The sequence below is a fragment of the Lactuca sativa genome, chromosome 5, assembly GCF_002870075.4.
Source record: "Lactuca sativa cultivar Salinas chromosome 5, Lsat_Salinas_v11, whole genome shotgun sequence".
NCBI classification, from domain to species: Eukaryota; Viridiplantae; Streptophyta; class Magnoliopsida; order Asterales; family Asteraceae; genus Lactuca; species Lactuca sativa.
Window position 1 is genome coordinate 55,807,386 of NC_056627.2, and position 13,006 is coordinate 55,820,391.

A 13,006-nucleotide genomic window follows, 5' to 3' on the forward strand; every position below is an offset into this window, starting at 1 on the left:
ACCTTTTTGTAACGACTTACCGAAACTGGTTTGTTTTGAAAAGTTTAAATTGGCTTGAATTTTTAGAGTGTTATAGCTAATATGTGTTGAATGTGGTATTTTGGGGAACTCACTAAGCTTCGTGGTTACCGTGTTATGTGTTATGTGTTTTAGGTTTTCTTATATGGATCGCGGGACGGCACCGACTTGATTGTACACACAAAAGAAAGAGTTAAGAGGATTCTGGATTTCCATTTTATTAAACATGGAGCTATGTTTTGTGATTTTAATAAATGATGTTTTGTGAAATAAGTACTGAGAATTATAATTTTTCAAAAGAAAAATTGTTTTGAAATTTACGGTGTTACAAAGACACTACTATTACATAAAACAATCCTAATCATCCCAGCTATTATGCACATATCAAAATATCACACACTTGATTTTCGCTTGCCCCCAAGTAAAACTGAATTTTAACACACTATTATTACATAAAACAATCCTAATCATCCCAGCCATTATGCCAAGATTGCAACACATGCATTTGTGTCTAAAATTTTTCCTAAGGACCCCCCTCAATTATAAATACTCACAATCGTCATAAACACTCGCCCACTGCTTTTGAACAACGCTCATTTTATGCATTCCTCCAAATCCATCCACAGAAAACTCTCTAAACCTCAAGGTATTTTTTGTTAAGCTACCCACGCACACATAATCTAGAAAAAAAAAACACTTTTGATACCATAAATGGAGCTCTTTGAATTCTTCATTTTCTTGAACATCTGATCTTTGATTTCTTGAATTCACCACCTTTTTGTTTGATTTTTGGTATCTTCAACTTTTGAATTCTTCAGAATTTTGATCTTCAAATTTATTCTTTTATGGCTCCAAAACTCTTCCAACTTTTTGGTAATTTCCCTCTTTTTTTTATATCAAAAACTTTTTTAGTCATATTAAAAACATTTTTAGCCGTGTATTTTGCTCCATGATGTCCTCCAGTGGGCCCGCTATGACAAAATCTCAAGATTTCTCGACTTTCTTTTCCGAATACACATCTTCTTATCATACCGTCGGCGCAGCTACGAAAGAGGTATGGCTCATCCCAAAAGTAATACTTAATTTCAGAAAAGAATTTCTTCTTTTGTTGTCTAGTCAAATCCTTTGGAATATAGTCACTTGCTAAATAATTTTCCAAGTCTACATACCAAGGTACTTCACCTGCTATAACCATAAGGTACTCTTCAGGAAAATCATCTCCAATCTTGTCATCTTCTAATTCTTCCATGTGCGGGTTTTCTAACCGTGATAAATGATCAACTGTTGTGTTTTCCATTCCCTTTTTGTCTCTAATTTCAATGTCAAATTCTTGTAACAGCAATACCCAACGTATCAATCTTGGTTTAGCATCTTGTTTAGCAAAGAGATACTTAAGGGCAGAATGGTCGGTAAATACAATTGTTTTTGACAAAACTAGATATAGGCGGAATTTATCAAAAGCATAAACCACGACGAGTAATTCCTTTTCGGTAGTAGTGTAGTTTTCTTAAGTTGGGTTTAAAGTGTTACTTACATAGTAGATCGGATGAACATGTTTGTCAATTCTTTGTCCCAAAACAACTCCTACTACATAGTCACTAGCATCACACATTAGTTCAAAAGGAAGACTCCAATTTGGGGCTATCATGATAGGAGTACTAGTCAAATTTTCCTTTAAAAATTGGAAAGCTTCTTGCATTCTTTAGAAAAGTCAAATGGAGCATCCTTCAAAAGAAGTTGAGTCAATGGCCTCACAATCTTGGAAAAGTCTTTAATGAAATGTCGGTAAAATCCCACATGGCCTAGAAAGCTGCTTACCCCTTTTACATTACTTGGAGGTGGCAATTTGGCTAGGGTATCAATTTTTGCTTTATCCACCTCTATCCCCAATCTTGAAACCTTGTGTCCTAATACAATCCCTTCCTTTACCATGAAGTGACACTGGTCCCAATTTAGGACTAGATTTGTCTTCTTACAACCTGCCAACATTAGGTCTAAATTAGATAAACAATCTTCAAAAAAGGACCCAAAAACCGAGAAGTCATCCATGAAAACATCCATAAATTTCTCGATCATGTCGTGGAAGATAGCCACCATACATCTTTGGAAGGTAGACGATGCATTGCATTACCTAAAAGGCATGCGTCTATATGCAAATGTCCCACTTGGGCAAGTAAAAGTAGTTTTTTCTTGATCTTGTGGGTCAATTGGAATTTGAAAGTACCCTAAGAAACCATCAAGAAAACAATAGCAAAGATGCCTGGAGAGCCTTTCAAGCATTTGATCGATAAATGGTAGTGGAAAGTGATCCTTACATGTAGTATCATTAAGCTTTCAATGGTCAATACAACCGCGCCACCCAGTTACGGTTCTTGTTGGTAGAAGTTCGTTCTTCTCATTCAGAAATGAAGTAAATAATTACCCCATCTAAAAGATTAACAACTTCTTTCTTTACGACCTCTTGCATATTTGGGTTTAAACGCCATTGGTGTTGAACAACCGGCTTTGCACCTTCTTCCAAAATTGTTTTATGATAACAATAGGAAGGACTTATTCCTTTTATGTCGGTGATATTCCATGCGATGGCATTTTTTCATTTCTTTAGAACTAGTACTAGCTCTTCTTTTTCATCCTTGGTGAGGTCGGAAGCAATAATAACAGTCTTTTGATTACCTTCTTCGAGAAATGCGTATTCCAAATGTTTAGGTAAGGTTTTCAGCTATAATTTGGTTTTCTGTACACTGAACATGTCGACTCCATATGGTGGACTCGTCGAGTTCAGGTCAAATTCTTCGTCTGATCGTGAAATTCTTGATTGACTCGTCAAGTCAGTGTCTGCGACTCGGCGAGTCGGCTTTTCAGATACCCTGATTATTTCTTCGTATTATGATTCTTCAAGCATTCTCTCTATCTCTTTCAAGTCCCTTTCAATATCAAAGTCATCTTCAAGGGCATATGTGGATTCGTTTGGCTTGTCTTCCTTTAGTTCTTTCATTATCTCATAAAAAACATCCACCGATAAGGCCATTTCATCAACACCAAATGTGACTGACTCTTCTTCCACCCAGAGGGTAAGCTTGGATTCTCTCATGTCGAATATGGCACTTGCGGTATTTTGGGAAGGTCTTCCAAGAATGATAGGGACTTGGTGATCTTTTTCCATATCAAGGACTATGAAATCCGCGGGGAATACAAATTTATCAACTTTCACTAATAAGTCCTCACATATTCCCCTTGGAAAAGTCACCATCTTGTTTGCTAAATGTATTGCCATACGGATTGGTCTTGGCTCTGGAAGGTTAAAATTTTTAATGAAAGAATATGGCATAAGGTTGACACTTGCCCCCAAATCCGCCAATGCATAACTTGTAGCTAAGTTTCAAAATTGGCATGGCAAAGTTAAGCTACTCGGGTCTCCCATCTTCTTTGGTAAATTGTTCAACATTGCAGCTGAACAATTCTCATTAAGAACCACCTTGGACACCTGTTCCAACTTCTTTCGGTTGGTGAGCAGCTCTTTTAAGAATTTCGCATACTTGGGCATTTGTGCAACCGCTTCTATGAAATGAATATTGATTTGGAGGGCCTTGATATGTTCCAGGAACTTTTGATAATCTTCATTCTTCTTCTCTTGTCTTTCCCGACTTGGAAATGGCAATGGAGGTTGATAAGGCTTCAAAGGTGGATCAATTTCTTTTTTGACTATGGACTCATCGAGTCCTTATCTCTGACTCGACGAGTCGGGTCGACTGAGTGGGATTTCGGGTCTTCTTTCTGCTTTCACTGCACCTCTCTAGTATCATCATTTGTTATAGGAGTCAGAGGGGTAATTATTTTCCCACTTCTAGTCGCCACAATGTTTATATGAGCACCCATCGGATTTTTCTCGGTATTGCTTGGAAGTTCACCCGGTGCTCTTTGATTGATTTGTAGTGCAAGCTAGCCTAACTATTTTTCAATGTTTAGTATAGAGGCCTATTGATTTCTCATCAAAGATTGTTGCGCTTTCATCATGGCTTGTTGTTCCTTAATTGCAACATCAGTTTCATTGTGTCTCTTTTCGGATGCAACTGCAAATCTTGTGAGCATGTCTTCAAAGTCCATCTTTTTATCTTGCACCGGCTCCTCCTTTAGTGTTCAACATACGGTAGCCACTCCTTTTACGGATTCCGCCAATCCTCATCATATCTATCGCCACTTGAATAGCATACTTGTACCTTCCAGTTCCCATTCTCATCTAGATCACAATCCTTAGTAAGGTGAGGCCCACTACAATTGTCACATCCCACCCAGATGAAATGGATAGATTGATCCATCTTTGTCATTCTTCGGTCTAAGCTATCCAATTTTTCCATTACTACCGCCATGCTATCTGAAACTGAATTCACTGCCCCACTGTTGAGTCACCCCTTGGATTAGGGTATTCTCTAGAGTGCTTAGAGAATTCTTCAATCAGCTTTTTTTATAACTCTGGGATTCTTCTTTGTAAGTGGTCCTTAGGAATCAAGGAGCTGCCTAGTTGTCACGTTGAATCCATCATAGAAAATGGAGACTTCTTGTTGAATGTTAAGATCATTGTGGGGGCAACTCCTCAACAAACCCTTGTACCTTTCCCATGCTTCATAGAGTGACTCTCCCATTTTTTGTTCAAAATTTGCAATGGCTTTCTTCAATTTTGCTATTTTTGAGGGATGGCAGAATTGATCAATGAACTCTTGACGCAATTAAGCCCATGTAGTGATGGATCCTGGAGGGAGTGCTTTTAGCCAATCTTTCGCGGCTCCTTTAAGTGTAATCGGCAGCATAGGAAGCAAAACAATCTCACGAGGAACGTTCGGAATGTTGAAATAGTCGGCTATGTCGTCGACCTCATTAATGTGCTTGTACGCATCTTCGTGATCTTTCCCATAGAATGGGATGTCCATGAGTTCGGCTAGTATGTGGCCTTTTAGTTCAAAATTAGCAGTTGCTGGAATTACAGGTTGCACGAGGCCTGACCCAGTATCATCATGCATCCTTCTCTTGTATTCACCCATGGTAAGATCCGCAATGTCATCCATGGTGTTGTCGGGTTTGCTTTCTTTCTCACTTTATTCTTCGAATTCTAACTCATATTCGGTTTCTTTTGGAATTGGATCTTTTTCAAAACTCTCAAGTTTGCTTTCCTCGCTCTTTTGATTGCTAGACTCACCCACTTCCTTGCTTTTCTTCTTGCCAAAGACCGATTTAAGGTCCCTGGAAGGTGACTTCTTTGGCGGGCTAGTGTCTTCAACGACTTTATCCTTGTTCTTCCTAAGAGCGGATTCTGGGTCTTCGAATGGTGGGACCAAATGTGTATTTAAGCATTGGGTCATATAATACCTGTAAGAAAATAGAAAACACATGTAAAAAGAACAAAAATGAAATAAAACGAAATTATAAATTTTACGATGGACTCGTCAAGTCAGTTCGACTGTACTCGATGAGTTCAAGAGAAAATTTCAAAAAAATAAATAAACTACTAAATAACTAACACGAGATAACTAATTAACTAAAATGGTAACTTTATGCAAGATAAATCTTACACAAAGGATCGATAACTCTAGCAATTAAGATAACTAATTAAAACCGTCCCCGACAACGGCGCCAAAAACTTGATGTGTGTAAAATGCACTAGTTTAATCCTACTACTTCAAACACAAATAAACACACGAAAGGCAGTGTACCTATCATTTAGCAATATAGTTCAAGTAAGAAGGGTACCGAACACAGGAACGGTCACAGCTAAATTAAATACTAAGATTACCTAATAAAAACAAATAATTAAGAAGAAGGGGATTTCTCTAGTTTTGCAAGACAAGAAACTTAACAATTAACCAATACTTTAAACAAGAAAAAAAAAACGAATAACAGCTAAGGAATTTGAAGATGACTAGATTCAATAATAAAAGGGACTTCTGTTTAGTTTCGACTCACTTGTTTCTATAGTTGATTTTATGGCAAGTACAATGGATTATTTTGTCATTGGCTACCGATAAATGTGATTAGGCTCGTATTCACTATTACTAATCCTTAGAAAACAAATTAATTTAAATAGTGGCCAATTTGTTAAACTAATGAATTCAATAGTATTTTGATTTGGGTTAAGTAAAACTTGTAGTTTGGCTAATTAAATGACTAATTTAATCAACATCTTGTATGGTTGCTCATCACACAAGCTTACACATTAACTTACCTGTTTTCTATTAATCCTAGGTTCATATTCACTAATACTAGGCGTATAATGTTGTTTTCACATAGATCATATGAAGCAAGTAATTAAGAGGATGTTCATGCAACATAATAGACTTGGTAATTAATAGAAAAATAGTTATTATCAGCACATAATGATCGATTACAAACTTAGCAAAACAATTTTCACCAAATCACATAATCCACACCATAAAATCAAATTATATTAACAAAAAATTAACTACCATAAACATAAGTTCCGAGTTTTAGCTCATAATTACAGCAAACAATAACTCAAATACAAATCCTAGAAGTAAAATCATGGTTTTGTTCACTAGATTAAGAAGAAAAAGAGATATGTTGCCTTTAATCATTTTCGAATTGAACTCTAGGGAAAAATCTTCGAAATCCAGAGCTTCAATAACCCTTCAATCGCACCTGAGTCACAGAAGGAATCCAGAAGAGAGTTGGTTTCGGGTTATTATTGAAGGGTTTTGAGCATTCTAACACTCCTAAGGTATACATGCAACCCTAGAAACCTTGGATCTATGTTTTACTAAGATACATGCAAATTTGATTTCCAAGGTTCTTAACCTAACTAACATGGGATGGGGAACTTTGAATCATAATAGCTAGTAGAAGAACATACCTTTTTGTTGCTTGGATTCCTTGAGAACCTTGTGAACCTAGCACCTCAAGTGTGATGCCTCAAATGTCTCACACAACACCAGAACACTTAGAATAACTTTGAGATAAGTTCACAATCACTCAAAATCGGCTAGCCCTATAGTTCTTCTCTTGTAGTGTTGATTTTTGGTAGACTTATGGTCTTTATTTAGTTGTCTCACAAGTAGGGTTACACCATGTAAACCCTAATTGTCATGGCTTTTCATATTCCATGATCCATGGGTTTATAACCTCCATAGACTATCCATGGAGCACCTTAAGGGTTTAGCCCAATTCATATAAACCATGGATCATTAGCCCACTATACAATAATGGATGATTTACATAATCAACCCCATATATTTAATTAGTATCTTTTTGATCATTTAATTAATTCCAAATTAATTCTTTCATCAATACTAATTAAATAATATTATTAATATATTAGAAATTATAATATATTAATAATCCTTAAGTGTCCTTTCTCTCATTTAGTCTATCCAAGTGTTGCAATGCCATGTAACCAAAATAGACCATGCCAACCAGGTCAAGTACATTCTTGAAATAGTTATGAACTTAGACACCTAATCCAACAGTCTCCCACTTGGATAAGTCTAATAACTCTAACTGCAAGAATGACTTCAGTAACCGATCAGCAATCGTAGCTCTTTCATGGTCTCGCGGAACTGAGATGATGATGAGACGCCATTTAAGATAAGTGATCATATAATCCTTTGTTCTTGTGATCAGTCGGAAAAATACATGGAACAAAGTCTTACTTATTGTCCAAAATTTTGTTTCCCGATTTCCGATTTGTTTGACATATAACTTAATTGAACACATCAATTTAGTTTTGGCCGGGCCCAGTACATTGGTCAAAACAAAATCATCGAGGGGCCCAAATATCGCTTCTAATCCAAGGAGGAACAAATAAACTTTGACTTATATGCTTGTTCTACTACTCGCTGAATTATACTCAAAGGCACGTTTTATAACATCGAGTTACCAATGCGTTTTCGTACAATCAATGTATAACCAACTCATAATCAACAACTCATATCTCTAGGTTTGAAGACTTATATGATATTACCATCTCACGATCACTCAAGATAAATTCCATGAAGTGATACAAGTAAGTGTGGGTTGAATCCAATACTCAGAACTTATGAGCACTCATGAACGTTGTAGCAACTCTTGCTATGTCTAACAACTTAGACATCTACAATCCAACTCATGACAGTCTTGATTCATATCTACTTCCGATATGTGACTGACTGTGGAGAATTTGAATAATATGAAATACCATAACATAATTATTCAGGAAGTCAAAACATGCAAAATTGAAATGATAGTAAACGATTGACAAAAGATATCAACACTTATACTTATAAATAAACAACAACTTTTATTTATCATCAAATGTCAATTACACTTTACAAATTTCAAAAACTATCTAATTTCTAAAACTAATATCATCCTTTAGCCCTATGCGCCTCGCATGCTGAAGATGTTTAACCCTACCCAGTCCCTTCGTGAGGGGATCTGCTGGGTTCTCATCCGATGATACCCTCTTTTCCACAAAGAGTCCTTCTTCTATTCAATGTCTGATGAAATGGTATTTTATGTCGATGTGTTTGGATCTTCCATGATCCCTTGGTTCCTTGGCTAAGGCAACTGCACTTTCACTATCACAGAAAATTTCCATAGGCTCCTTTATAGCCAGTATAACTCCATGGTCTCTAATAAAGTTCTTTAGCCATATAGCCTACTTTGCTTCCTCGCTTGCTGCTTTATACTCTGATTCGCAAGTTGAATAAGCCACTGTCTCCTGCTTGGAACTTTTCCAAGTAATTGCTCCTCCGTTTAAGGTAAAGACCTAGCCTGACTGAGAGTGGAAATTATCCCTATCAGTCTGGAAGCTAGCATCACTATACCCTAATACTCTAAAGTCATCATTCCCACCGAGGGTAAGGACCCAATCCTTAGTCCTCCACAAGTACTTGAAAATGTTCTTTACCACAGTCAATTGAGCCTTGCCAGGGTTCCCCTGGTATCTGCTGACCATGCTCAATGTGAAGGCCACATCAGGACGAGTACAAGTCATAGCATACATGATCGAGCCTACAGCGGAAGCATACGATACTCAACTCATCTCATATATTTCAGCCTCTGTACTTAGGCTCTGAGTCTTACTCAATTTGGTGTTACTAAGGATCAGTAACTCTCCTTTCATGGAATTCTCCATGCTGAACCTATTCAGCACCTTATCCAAGTAGGTACTCTGACTAAGTCCAATTAGTCTCTTACTCCTGTCTCTCAAAATCCTTATCCTTAGGATATAGGCAGCTTCTCCAAGGTACTTCATGGAGAAACACTTCCCAAGCCAGAACTTCACTTCCTGTAAAGTTGGGATGTCATTTCTTATGAGTAGTATGTCATCCACATACAGTACCAAAAAGCTAACTATACTCCCACTAGCCTTGACATATACACAAGATTCATCTTCAGTCCTCGAAAAGCCAAACTCTTTTTCTTTTTCATCGAAACAAAGATTCTATCTGCGAGGTGCTTGTTTCAATCCATAAATGGATTTCTCAAGCTTACACACTCTATTAGGGTACTTTGTGCTGACAAAACCCTCTGGCTGATTCATGTAAACATCCTAAGACAACTTTCCATTAAGGAAAGCAATTTTGACATCCATTTTCCATATTTCATAATCATGAAATGCAGCAATGGCTAACATAACCCTAATAGACTTAATCTTTGCTACTGGTGAAAAGGTCTCATCATAATCAACTCCCGGAGTTTGAGAAAAGCCCTTTGCGACCAGTCGTGCTTTATAAGTGTGTACATTACCATCCATGTTGGTCTTCTTCTTGAAGATCCATTTGCACCCAACTGTCTTACGACCTGGTACATTGTCAACCAAGTTCCAAACTTGATTGTCACACATGGTCTATATCTTGCTGTCCATAGCCTCTTTCCATTTAGCAGCCTCAGGCCTACCATGGCTTCCGTGTAGCTCTTAGGTTCATCCAGACTTACTAGTGTGCTATCACTGATAAGTGTATCACCTTCTACAATAATATGGAAACCATAGTAATGCTCAGGTGCATTCCTAACTCTTGTGGAACGCCTTAGAGGTACAAACTCGTCTGTCAGATAACTAGGAGTTTACTCCTCAGGTTGATTGCTAGGGTTTGAGGTTCCTTCACCACTTGACTCTTGAATTTCTTCAAGATCAATTTGCCTCCCACTGTTTCCTTGGGTTATGAACTTTCTCTCTCTCTCTCTCTCTCTCTCTCTCTCTCTCTCTCGAAAGACTCCTCTCTTTGCTACAAAGACCACATTATCATTGGGTCTGTAAAAGAGGTAACCAAAGGATTTCTGTGGGTAGTCGATGAAAATACACCTCTCACTTCAAGGTTCAAGCTTATCATGAGTCTCACGCCACACGAAAGGCTCGCAACCCCAAATCTTGATGTGATCTAGATTGGGAAATTTTACAGTCCACATCTCGTGAGGGGTTTTGGCAACCTTCTTTGTAAGGACTAGATTAAGGATATGGGCGGCAGTCTATAAGGCATACCCCCAAAATGAGATTGGTAGCAAAGCTCAACTCATCATGGAACGAACCATGTCTAACAAGGTTGTTTACACCTCTCAGCCACACCATTAAGTTGTGGTGTCCTGGGAGGTGTTAATTATGAGACAACCCCACATTCCTTAAGATGGTCAAGCAACTCTGTACAAAGATACTCACCACCTCGATCGGATCGAAGCATCTTAATGTTCTTGCCCCGCTGATTCTCCACTTACTGTTTAAACTCCTTGAACTTTTCAAAGGTTGCTGACTTATGCTTGATTAAGTAGACATGTCCATATCTACTATAATCATCAGTAAAAGTCACATAGAAGCGGTTTTGGCCGTTCTGAAGGGTCCACACACATCCATGTGTTCCAGATCCAACAAACCTTCACCCCTAGCACAAGAACCAGCGAAGGCTGATTTTTTCAATTTTCCAAGTAGAGAAGATTCACAACTATCATTTGAATTTAGGTCAAATGACTCCAAGACTCCATCCTTTTGGAGTTAGCCTATGCATTTCTTTCTTACATGTCCAAGACGACAATGTCACAATGATGCTTTATCCAAGTTAGTGAAAGAATCAATACACAACACATTATTTCCTAGGTTATCTACAACCAACACAGCTTCATACACACCATCACAAGGTAATGCTTTAAAATAAAGAACATTATTAAAGAAACCATTAATACCACCACATTCATTATTAAAAGAAAAGGTAAACCCTTGTTTTGGCCGCATAAAGGCCTAACTAAAAGTACTTACAGTACAAGGCAGTTTCATAGAAAATGCCACATAGGACATAGACAGGAACACGGTTCTTTAAAACAAGAAGGAAAGTAAAGTCTCTCCTACTGGTGACGATCATCCCTCTGGTGAACTCTTAGCTCAGCTAGTTGATGTTCCATATCAAGCAGGTGTCTTTCGTACACCCTCTGGCGTACTCGGAGTTCTATGACTTCAGCTCGTGACTCAGCCAGTGCTTGAAGCTGGGTTTCATGGTCTCTTTCAGATCTCTCACGAGCATCTTCCAGACGAATGGTGCAAAGGGTATGCATTCTCGCATTGGTGACAACTTCTGTGATTTGATGTAGGGCTGTCCTGCCTTGAATCTCATTTCGGGCCACTCTGCAGAACAGGATTGGCAAGATTCTGTTTGTTGAGCCCCCATTGCTCAGGTCATAAAAGCTTTGGTCTCCATTAAATCGCATGGGCTGATCCTTTCCTTGGCTCCATGTTTCCAAGCATTCTACCCAAGGAGGCATCAGGCCTTGAAAAGCCGGACGAGGGTTAGGATTTGGAAAGGGAGCTTCCTGTGGTAGGTTCTCAACCTCGGGTTCGGAGTTACCATAATCTACAAGGTCTTCATCGTGGTGATCATTCAAAGGAATCGGATGATCATTCTCTGGTTCTTCTCCAAACCATCCAGCAATGACTTTGTTCGGAAGGTACGGGTTGCTGTGGGGATGGAGTCCAACCATGTTATCTACGCAAGAATTTTGGGTAAGAAAATAATTATTAGATGAACTATCTAGATAATTATTAGAAAATCTTCATTCGTTACATCGCTATTTGTAAAATGCATACCAGTTATATGTAATCACAACATGATAGGCCTTCGAATAAGTGACCTTAACTTCAAATTCACTAAGAATAGGGGTAAAGCAAAATCATAACAGATTTTAAGTCTATAACATCCTAGTTACATATAGCCTTAGTCTATCCACTTAGCAACTATCAATTTTAGTAATGAAGATCCTTTTTAGTTCTCATGTATAAAGTACTTACAGTAACACCAAATACCCCTATAGTATTTTAGGTTTATGTTCTATTGCTCTCATTGTGGTATTGTTGGTAAGATTTTAGACTTATTGCAACCACACAACTACACTTAGGCACATGTTTTCCAACCCTCGGATAATATAGTTGATCAGGCTATATCATCCCAGTTTTGACTATATGTCTCTAAGTCCACTTGTTTTGCACAACAATCGTAATTCTTTTGTACTGTCCTAGAGACACTGATTTTAGTATGAATGCAGGCACATATACTTAATTAAATATTTTATCATTTAAAGTATAAACTCTTGGTCAGAGTATTTTGATCCCAATGTATTTATAGTTAGTATAGCTTTTATGGGTTGATATACTATACTCACTATAAACAATGCTATGATACCAATCTGTCACACCCCAAAACCGAGAACGGCGGAAACATTCTGGGGCGGAGGACGTCATGTAATGTATCATAACAATGCAAAGTAGTAAACAAGCAACAACATCATCCATTTCATTAATAGTATAATTTTAGTTACAAGTGTTCTTTCTTAATATAAGAGAACATAATGAATAATCAAAATAAAATAAGAGTCTTGATTTCTCCGTCTTCACAAAACCTGGTCATCGTACCTGTCTATTTGTGACCTGAGAATACAAGTTATTTTGAAAGCGAGTATCATCCAAAAAGATGGTGAATTCATAAGTATTAATGTGTCTTTGATTTGAAAAACTATAAAGTAA

At 37.6% G+C, this 13,006-nt stretch overlaps 1 non-coding gene across 1 annotated transcript; it reads left to right on the forward strand.

Moving 5' to 3' along the window:
* Positions 1-4,587: 4,587 nt before the first annotated feature.
* On the forward strand, positions 4,588-4,694 carry LOC111915661 (small nucleolar RNA R71). The gene has a single exon (XR_002858223.1). It is a non-coding gene; the product is annotated as a small nucleolar RNA R71 (small nucleolar RNA).
* Positions 4,695-13,006: the final 8,312 nt, after the last annotated feature.